Here is an 11,102-nt window from a genome sequence, read left to right on the forward strand (position 1 = left end):
CTGTTGAATTTCCATGTGTTTGTATAGTGTCCAGAGTTTTGTTTGTTATTAATTTCTAGTTTTAATCCATTGTGGTCTGAGAAGATACATGGGATAATTCCAATTTTTTTGAATTTATTGAGACTTGATTTGTGACCTAATATGTGATCTATCCTGGAGAATGATCCATGTGCTGATGAGAAGAATGAATATTCTGAGGTTGTTGGGTGGAATGTTCTGTAGATTTCTGCCAATTCCAATTGGTGTAGAGTGTTGTTTAGATCTTGTGTTTCTCTACTGATTCTTTGCCTAGATGATCTGTCTAATATTGACAGTGGAGTGTTCAGGTCTCCTGCTATTATGGTATTAGTGTCTATTTCCTTCTTTAGGTCTAATAGAGTTTGTTTTATAAATCTGGCTGCTCCAACATTGGGTGCGTACATATTTATGATTGTTATGTCTTCTTGATGGATCAGTCCTTTTATCATTAAGTAGTGTCCCTCATTGTCTCTTTTTATGGTTTTTAGTTTAAAGTCTATTTTGTCAGATATAAGAATAGCTACTCCAGCTCGTTTTTCTTTTCTGTTTGCATGGTAAATATTTTTCCATCCTTTCACTCTTAGTCTGTGTGAATCTTTATGGGTGAGGTGGGTCTCTTGTAGGCAGCATATAGTTGGGTCCTGCTTTTTGATCCAGTCAGCCAGTCTGTGTCTTTTAATTGGGGAATTTAAGCCTTTAACATTAAGAGTTGTTATTGAAAGGTGTTGATTTATTCCTAGCATTTTATTGGTTGTTTGGTTGTCTTAGGTGTCTTTTGTTCCTTGCTTTCTGACTTACTGTTTGGTTTCTTTGTTTGTTGGTTCCTTAGGTTGTAGATAGTGTTTTTGTTAGCTTGTTTTCTCTTCATGAATGCCATTTTTATTATACTAGCGGATTTAGATTTTTCTTGGGTTTTTATGGCAGTGGTAGTTATTTTTCAGGAACCAAACCCAGTACTCCCTTGAGGATTTCTTGTAAGGGTGGTCGTGTGGTAGTGAACTCCCACAGTTTTTGTTTGTCTGAGAAATATACTATTTGCCCCTCATTTCGGAAGGATAGCCTTGCAGGGTAGAGTATTCTTGGCTGGCAATCTTTGTCTTTTAGTATTTTGAAAATATCATCCCATTCCTTTCTAGCTTTTAGGGTTTGTGATGAAAAGTCTGATGTTCACCTGATTGGGGCTCCCTTATAGGTGATTTGACGCTTCTCTCTTGCAGCTTTTAAGATTCTCTCTTTGTCTCTGAGTTTTGCCAATTTGACTATGACATGTCTTGGAGAAGGCCTTTTTGGGTTGAATACGTTTGGAGATCGTTGAGCTTCCTGGATCTGAAGATCTGTGATTTTTCCTATACCTGGGAAGTTTTCTGCCACTATTTTGTTGAATATGTTTTCAATGGAATCTCCATTTTCCTCCCCTTCTGGAATACCCATGACTCGGATATTTGAGCGCTTGAGGTTGTCTGATATCTCTCTCAGATTTTCTTCCATGTCCTTGATTCTTTTTTCTTTCTTTTTGTCTGCTTGTGTTATTTCAAACAGCCCATCTTCAAGTTCAGAGGTTCTCTCTTCAACTTCGACAAGCCTGCTGGTTAAACTCTCCGTTGTGTTTTTTATTTCGCTGAATAACTTCTTCAGTTCAGCAAGTTCTGCTACATTTTTTTTCAGGACATTGATTTCCTTGTATATTTCCTCTTTCAGATCCTGTATACTTTTCCTCATTTCATCATGATGTCTAGCTGAGTTTTCTTGTATCTCATTCAGTTTCCTTAGAATTATCACTCGAAATTCCTTGTCAGTTATTTCAAGGGCTTCTTGTTCTATAGGATCTAGAGTTTGAGATTTATTAACTTTTGGTGGTGTGCTTTCTTGATTTTTTGTATTTCTGGTATCTTTTTTTTGGTGTTTATTCATTGTGGCAGGGGGTTTCACAGTCCACCGGTTTGAGACTAATGACTAACTAGGATGTTGCTGTGGTTGCCAATTTGGTATGGCTCCCACCGTGACTGCTCAGTTGGCCTCTTGTGTGTGTGGTTGCCTCGGGTCTTGGGCTTCTCCGGGGATCCACCTTTCTGGTCAGCTTGGACTCTGCTGGGCTGGTGGATCACGTACCACAGGGTGTGTGATCTCTGTTGAGCTTTCACTTCCTGTACAGGACTTCTCCCTGTTCCGTGTGCTCTGGCCCAGGCTGTTAGATCATGCAGTGGCGACCCCACCGGGTGTGTGGTTTCTGTTGAGTCTCCGCCTCCCTGGCCGCACGTCTCCCCCCTCTGTGCACACTGTGCTGGGCTGGGGTGTGTCTTCTGCACCCCTCGTCTATCAGCTGGGCCTTCAAGACCCTGCTCGGCACCGCCTCGCCCAGGAAGTCTACCAGGTTTCTGCTAGGCACAGATGACCGGTCTCTCTGGGTGCCTTTGTAGCACTGTGTAGATCTTTCTCGGGTCTTGTTCACCTTTGTATCCTCCCGGTATAAACCGAGTCTAGTGCCCGCCTGCAGCCTGCTCTCTGGCAGGTTCAAGCGGACCTGGGAACTCTCCTACCACACTATTCCCAACCAGAAATTCGTTAGGCTTTTTTCCAAACTGGTGGTCGCAGAGATGGTATCTGCCTCCCAGTAACAGGAAGTTTACCGGGGCCGGAGTCCAGGGTGTGGTGGAGTGACAGTCGGCCTGCCCGTACTTCCTTGCCCTCCCAACACTGGTCGGGACGCCCCGCGCCCCCAGCCCCGCCAGAGAACCACGGAGGGAGTGGGAGAGAAGGCCGGCCCGCAGGCTCTGGAAAGCCCCGCGCCAGGCCAAGCAAATGGGCTCAGTGATGGCCGAGCAGGGCGGAGCTGCCCGCACCTGGGAAAATGGAGGCAGCACCGGGGCGGTGAGTGGCCTGGTGGTGCAGGCGGGAGCCCCGTGGACATCCACCCCCCGAACAGAGCTGTGCCAGGGATCACTCACAGTGCTGTGCCAGGTCGGGTGTTCGCTCTCTGTCTCTGGTTTGTCGCCTTCCGTGTTCTCGGCACTGCCGCCTTGGGCTGTTCAGTCGCGGCGCGGCTCGGGCGCTCCCAGGAGTCTTCTTTAATGCCGGCCTGAAACCTCGAATCCTGAATAGGGCAGCTGGCCGCCTTCAGCGCGGCCCCGGCCTCCGGGATCCTGGCTGCATCCATAGCAGCCCTAGTGCCGTGTTCCCTGTTTCAAGACTCGCTTTTGCAGCTAAGAATCAGTTCTTTTCCTGCTCCACACTTCAAAGCTGTTGCCTGTAAATGAGGCAGCCTCTCCTGCCGGGGGCAAAGTGGCGTTGAGCCCCCACGACCGGCCAGCAGCTGTAGTCCTCCCTTAAGAGATGGTGAGAGGAAGGTCCACAAGTTTCCCGGCTGCCTGAGGCCCAGTGGCCGCCTTTTACACCTCAGCTACTCCGCGCCAGCCGCCGCAGCCGCCGCCATCTTGAAACTCTGCAGGCAAGTTTTACATGACCAATTAATACCTGGGATATTATAACCCTGTTGTGGGTATTAGGAACAAATAATCACAGATATGAAGCTATAATGAACTGGGGTAAGAAGAGTTTCAGACATTTGCACAAGTCTTAGACTAGTACAAGTGTTTCAGTGTCCTTGAAATAAAATTTGTCTGGTAGAGCCAAACAGAAAAATTCCAGTATAAGAGGGGAGAAACTTTCATCTACCTGGTAAGAGAGATGAAAGTGAATGAGTAGGGGGTGGTGACAGAAGTATAATTGGGTAATGAGGACATTTTAAACCAATAATAAGAGGTGAACATTGACTACCTTTATCAATACTTCATATCAAAGAAGCTTGGCTGGAACTTCAGGGAGCTTGTCAATTAATATTTCTGTGACTTTTGAAATTTTCCTTCCTTCATTCTCCTCACTTATAAAATGGGGCAATGGGATAATTGTGAGACTTGAAGGAACTTATACCTGTGAAATAACTTAGAAAAAAAATTCCATGAGAGAAGCGTAAGCTACCTTTTTTTCCAATTCTTTCTTTTTGTAATTGACAAATAAAAATTGTGTGTATTTATAGCATACAACATGATGTTTTGCTGTATGCATACAATGTGTAATGACTAAATCAAGTCAACTAACATAATTAGTAGCTCAGTAGTTATCTTTTCTTGGTAGTGAGAACACTTAAAATTTAAGCTCTTAGCAATTTTCAAGTATACAAAATATTATTAACTATAGTCACCATGATGTACAATTGATGTCTTGAATTTATTTCTCCTGCTTAACTGAAATTTTGTATTCTTTGACCAAAATCTCCCATAATCTCCACCTCCTATCATCAGGTGACCCTTGTTCTACTCTCTGTTTCTATGAGTTTGACTTTTTTGGATTCCACACATAAGTGAGATCATGTGGTATTTGTCTTTTTGTACCTGGCTTATTTTACTTAATGTAATGTTCTCCAGGTTCATCCATGTGGTCACAAATGACAGAATTTGCTTCTTTTTTTAAAAGGCTGAATAATATTCTATTGTATATTTATATACCAGTTTCTTTATCCATTTGTATGTTGATAGACACTTAGGTCGTTTCCATTATCTTAGCTACTGTGAATAATGCTGCAATATACATGGAGAGGAGATATCTCTTCAACATAACTGATTTCATAGCCTTTCGGTATATACCCAGAAGTGGGATTGCTGGATCATATGGTAGATGTATTTTTAATTTTTTGAGGAACCTCCATACTGTTTTCCATAATGGATGTACTAATTTACATTCTCACAGAGAGTGTGTAAGTGTTCTCTTTTCTCTGTGTCCTCACCAACCCTTATCTTTTGACTTTTTGATAATTGCCACTCTAACAGGTGTGAGGTAATATTTCATTGTGGCTTTATTTTGCATTTCCCTGATGATTAGTAATGTTCAGCATTTTTTCATGTACCTGTTGACATTTGTATGTTTTCTTTAGAAAAAAAAGTCTAGTCAGGTCCTTAGCCCACTTTTTAATTGGAGTATTTGTTTTCTTACAATTGAGTTGTAGGAGTTGCCTATGTATTTTGGATAGTAACTCCTTATCAGATGTTTGGTTTGCAAATATTTTATACCATTCTTTAGGTTTTCTCTTCACTCTGTTAATTGTTTCCTTTGCTGTGCAGAAGGTTTTCAGTTTGATGCAATCTCATTTGTCTATTTTTGCTTTTGTTGCCTGTGGTGAGCCACCTTTTTAAAGTTATTAAGCTCCAAGAAGAGAGAGATCTTTGAACCACTCACAGATAGTCTCATCTTCCTTTTTTTCCCCAAAATATAAGACATGCACTAGTGAGTTAAATCTTATTTAGCCCCAGGAGTCAGAAAATTTGGATTTGATTCCTAGCTCTTAATACTCGCTGCTTTTTGCATAATATTAGACAAGTCACATTTCTCCTGTCATTCCTTCATTGTAAGTCAGTAGGTCTTCCTTACTTGTGTTCTCCCCTTCAGAGGAAAAGTGTTAAGTTTTAAGAGAAATAAATCCAAGTTCTTGCAAAGATGACTTCACAACCCTCCCCAGCAGGCATCAGGAGCTGGGAGAGTGGCAGGAACTTCTGCTGCCTAGTAGAGCCAAATGCGATCTGAGTCAAACAGCCATACAACATAAACTCAGATATTCAAAATCCACAAGCAGGCAATTCTTGCTGAAGGTCAAGTTTTCCAAACAAGGAGGAATTTTTTTTCATCTGTAGACATTTTTTTTGTCATCTTGAATAAAAAATACTAAATACTATTATAACAATTTCTTATAAAAATTTCTTAAAGATATGGGATTACTATTAAAATCAGTGATTCTCAATGCTTTCTAATCCCAATTCCCCTTTTTATAATAGATGTTTTATAAGACCTGCTTACAATTGTCATTAAATTAATAGATAATGTAATCTACATATGAATATAGTTTCAAAAAATAACATAAGACCTAATTATAATATAAAGGAGTAAAAAAGCAATGTTTTTAATAACAAAATAGTATGTATTTCAATAACTAAATGTCTAGCTATGACTTGGCAGACATAATAACATAATCGGATGCTTGCACCTATATGTAGAATCAGTGTAAATGAGACAGCCGTAAATGTGGCCTGATACAGTTGTGTTATATTGGAAACTCTAAAACCACATGCAGCATTGCTACTGGTGATATGATATTCCTAAATGTTGAACGACTTATGGTGAATCTCTGATAAAATGGATCTATTAAACTAATGCAAGAAATACTTGGTGTTTATTTGCAAAATGCAGTTAAGCTGTAAGTTCAGATAATTCAAAATACCTTTTTCAGCTATGTCTTCAGTAGACATCAAAATATATGTAGAATGTGGGACAATACTTACTGCATGGGACAGTCTCATACATTTTAGGAAATATTGTATTCCCAGTACCAACCCACCTCATGCCAGTAGCCTCCAGTTATTGTGTCAGCACCATGCTTACCCAGTGAGCTAACCGGCCATCCCTATATGGGATCTGAACCCGTGGCCTTGGTGTTATCAGTACCGCACTCTCCCGAGTGAGCCACGGGCGGCCCCAAGTTATTGTGACACTATAAAAACATTCCCATAAATTTTTAAAATGCTAACTAATGGTAATTCCACTCCTACTGAGAAACTCTGCTACAAACAGTGCCTGGAACTTGGTATGTGTTTAACATATGCTTATTGATCAGATGGATGATGAATGATTAAATATTACATACGTAAAAATAACTCTAACTTTTGACCATAAGTAACAGAGAACCCAACCAACAGTAGTTAGAAAAGTTAGGGTATGTAACTTTTTTTTTAACTAAAAAATTTGGAGTTAGGCCACCTAGGCTTGTTCATTCAGCTCATGATGTCAATGTCTACGGTTCCTGTTTTCTTTCCATTTTGCCATCCTTGGCAAATCTTTTATTTCATCATGTCATGAATTATGTGGCTGCACCATCCGTGGGTCTCACATCTATAGCCACCGCAGAAAAAGGGAAGGAGGAGGAAAGGATCATTGCCAGAAAACTTCCTTTTCTATCTTATTGGCCAGAACTGTGTCACATGCTGAGTGCCAGCTACAAGGGAAGCGATAATCTTCCCCCTCAAAGCAATAATACTGCCACATAAAATGTAAAACACAAGCTACAACTTTCAAACACATTATCGAGCTGCCAAGAAAGTAAAGATTCCAAGAGGCCAAAAGTCAAGTTGACACGGAACTCCTTAAGAGGAGAGGAGAGTGCTATGGGTGGCTTTTCCTTAGGGATTTTATTAGTTCGGTTTCTGCTGCTTATAACAGAATACTTGAAACTGGGCAATTTATAAAGAAATGAAATTTATTTATTACAGTTTGGGAGGCTGGAAAGTCCAAGGTCCGGGGGTCATATCTGGTGAGGGCCTTCTTGGTAGGAACTCTTGACGGAGTCCTATGGCAACTACATGGTGAGAATGGTAAGAGCTTTTTCATGGGCTCTCCTTATAAAGCCACCACTCCATACTCATAATAACCCTTTAATCCATTAACCCATTAACAGATTAATCCATTCATGAAGGCAGGGCCTTTACCTTCTATCACCTTCTAAAGGCCCCACCTTTCAACATTGCCACATTGAGAATCAAGCTTCCACATGAGCTTTGGAGGAGACAAACATCCAACTCATATCAGAGATATTTGTTAAATTCTGGTGATCTTGATATTTCATTTTTAATGGTTTCACAGCAAGTGGGGATGGAGGATGGAAGATAAAGCTTGAAGGCTTCCCAGTGTGGAGAGTCTAATAGGTCTTGACTCAAAGTTGGAAATGAATGGCAAGCCACTAGTAGAAGATATTCACAAAGACTTGTGTTCAGAATATAGAGAAATTCCTATGAATCAGCATTAAAAAAATCCAGTTTTAAAAATGGACAAAATCCTTGAAAAGACACTTTGAAAAAGTAGGTATACTAATAAACAATAAAGGCATGAAAAGATACTGAACATCATTAATTGCCAGGCATGTGCAAATTAAAACTGCAGTGAATTTGAATCCCTGTACAGGCCAGCTGCCAAAAAAAAACCCCTCCCAAAACAAAAAAACAACAAAAACCCCACAATGATGTACTATTACCCATCCATTAGAAGGGTTAAAATTAAAAAGACTAATCAAACCAACTGTTGGAGAGGGCGTAGAGCAACTACAACTTTCAGACATTGCTGTTGGGAATATAAAACACACAGTCACTTTGGAAACTGTTCAGCAATTTCTTATAATGTTAAACAAACACCTACTACATATCCAAGAGAAATAAAAACATATGCCTACTCAAAAGCCTGTGCCTAAATGTTTATAGCAGTATTAATAATAATAGCCAAGACATGAAAACAATCCAAGTGTCCATCAACTGATTAATAGATACACAAATTTTGTGACATATTCATATAGTGGAATATTATTTAGCCATGAAAAAAAGTACTGATACATGTTACAATATGGATGAACTTTGAAAACATTATGCTACATGAAAGAAGCCAGACACAAAAAGCCGCATATTATATGATACCATTTATATAGAATATGTCAAGAAAAGACAATTCACACAAACAGAAAGTAGATAAGTGGTTGTCAGGGGCTGGAGGAGGGTAAGGTGGGGAGTAACTTCTAGTGGGTAAAAATTTCTTTTTGTATTAATAAAAAATATTCTGGAATTAGATAGTGGTAACGCTTGCATAACTATACTAAAACCCAATGAATTGTACACTATAAATGGGTGGATCGTATGGCCTGTGAGTTATATCTCAATAAAGTTGTCATAAAAAACAAATATATCTGTATATGTCACCAGCATTGCCACCATCCCAGGATTACCACTTTCAGCATCTTGGTGCTTAACCTTCCAAACTCACTTCTGTGCACCATATATACTTGTTTAATGAATAAAAATTGGGTCATACCATGCATATCATTTAAAAAGTATTTTTAATCACAACGTATATAATTTTATCATCATAAAGTAATGTCAGACTGAAAGGTGGTTGTCTTGTTCCTGATCTAAGAGGGAAAACTTTCAGTCTTCTTTTTTATGATGAAAGAGTGTTGGATTTTGTCAAATGCATTATCTGTGTCTATTGAGATGATCATGTGGGTTTTTTGCCTTTAGTCTATTAATATTGATTGATTTGCATATGCTGAGCCAACCTTGCACTCCTGTGATGATTCCCACTTGGTCATGATATAAAGTCCTTTTGTATGTTTTGTTGAATTTAGTTTGCCATTATTTAGTTGAGAAATATTGCTTCTATATTTATAAGGAGTGTGGTGTGTAGTTTTTGGGGTTTTTTTTCCTTTGTATTGCTTTTATATCAGGGAAATCCTGACCTCTAATAATGAGTTAGAAAATGTTCCCTCCTCTTTGATTATTTGCAAAATTTTATGAAGAATTGGCATTAATTCTTCTTTAAATGTTGGTAGAATTCACCAGTAAAGCCATATAGTCTTGGGATTTTCTTTGCTGGACATTTTTTGATAACTAACTCAAGCTTTTTACTTGTTTTTTTCCTATTTCTTCTTCAATCAGCTTTGGTAATTTCTACAAATTTGTCCATTTAATTTAGGTTATCTACTTTGTTGGACTATAATTGTTCACTGAATGCCTTATGTCTTAGTCAGTTTGTCCTGCCATAACAAAATATCATAGACTATACTGTGTGGCTTAAACAACAGAAATTTATTTCTTACAGTTCTAGAGGCTGGGAAGTCCAAGATCAAGGTATCAGTCAGTTCAGTTCCTGGTGAAGTCTCACTTACTGACTAGCAGACAGAAGCTTTCTTGCTGTGTTCTCACATAGCCTTTCCCTGGTACATGCACCAGTTAAAAATTGTTCCACATCCTGCATACTTGTTGATGTCTACCAAAGACATATATTTAGCTGGGAAAAAAAAAAGTTTTTAGTTATCTGAATGTAGAACTTAACTTCATTTTGCAAATAAATACCAAGTATTTTCTACACATGTTTGATAGATCCATTTTGTTAGAAATTTACCATAAGTTGTTCAACATTTAGGAAAATCACATCAGCGGTAGCAGTGCTGCATTGGTGTAACTCCCATTCCGGAGAACTTGGGTAGAGTAAGGGAGTGCTGGTATAAGTTCTGGAGTCTGAAGACCCAAGAACCAGGAGCTCCAATGTCTGAGGGCAGAAGAAGATGTTTGTCTCTTCTCAAGAGAGAAAATTAACCCTTGCTCTGCCTTTTTCTTCTACTTAGGCCCTAAACAAATTAGATGATGCGAATCAACATTGGTGAGGGTGAATCTTTGCTGATTCAAATGCTAACCTCTTCAGGAAATACCCTTACAGGCACATCTAGAAATAACACTTTACCAGCTATCTGGACATCTCTTAGGCCAGTTAAGTTGGCATATAAAATTAGTCATCACAGGATGCTAAGAGGATCACAATTACATTTTAATTTATAATAATCCAGTTCAAATCAATACCAAATTAATTACAATTAGTTTACAAAAACTTTTCTCCCATATGATTTATTCCCTCTCCCCTCATATGTGCTGTTATCATCATGTAAATTACACCTTTATATATTGTGTGCCCATAAACATAGAAAAAATATGGAATGCTTTATAAATTTTTAAGTCATTCTTGCACTGGGGCCAGGCCAGTCCTCTCTAAATTGTTCCAGTTTGAGTATATGTTGCCAAATCAAGCACAGTATGATCTGAATTTACCATTAAAAACTTCAGTATGGCTTCAGTGTGAAAACTGGATTAAAGAGGAGGCCAGTCTGGAGATGAAAAGACTATACAGAAGATGCCGGAATAAAGGTAAAAGATGATAGCGCTGTAAACTATAGTTCAGTACTGAAGTGCTGGAGAAAAGGTATAAACAACTTAATAAACTTGAAGGTTAATAAAGAGATAATATTAACTAGCTACAGTGATTGATAGGCTGTAGGGTTGAGGAAAAGAGAAGAGTAAAAAATGATTAGTTTTCTGTATCACATAACCAAGGGTAATGTGGTTGAAATAGGAGTTTTGGGGGGAAATGCAATGAGCTCAGTTTTAGACTTTTTGAATTTATGATGCTTGTAGGCTGTTCAAATGGAGATAGGAGATGTTCAGTAAGAAGGA

General features: G+C 39.0%; 1 non-coding gene across 1 annotated transcript; it reads right to left on the minus strand.

Moving 5' to 3' along the window:
- Positions 1-10,577: 10,577 nt before the first annotated feature.
- LOC134365529 (U6 spliceosomal RNA) lies at positions 10,578-10,680 on the minus strand. The gene has a single exon (XR_010022117.1). It is a non-coding gene; the product is annotated as a U6 spliceosomal RNA (small nuclear RNA).
- Between the last annotated feature and the right edge of the window lie 422 nt (positions 10,681-11,102).

Source organism: Cynocephalus volans, chromosome 1 (assembly GCF_027409185.1).
Source record: "Cynocephalus volans isolate mCynVol1 chromosome 1, mCynVol1.pri, whole genome shotgun sequence".
Lineage (NCBI taxonomy): Eukaryota > Metazoa > Chordata > Mammalia > Dermoptera > Cynocephalidae > Cynocephalus > Cynocephalus volans.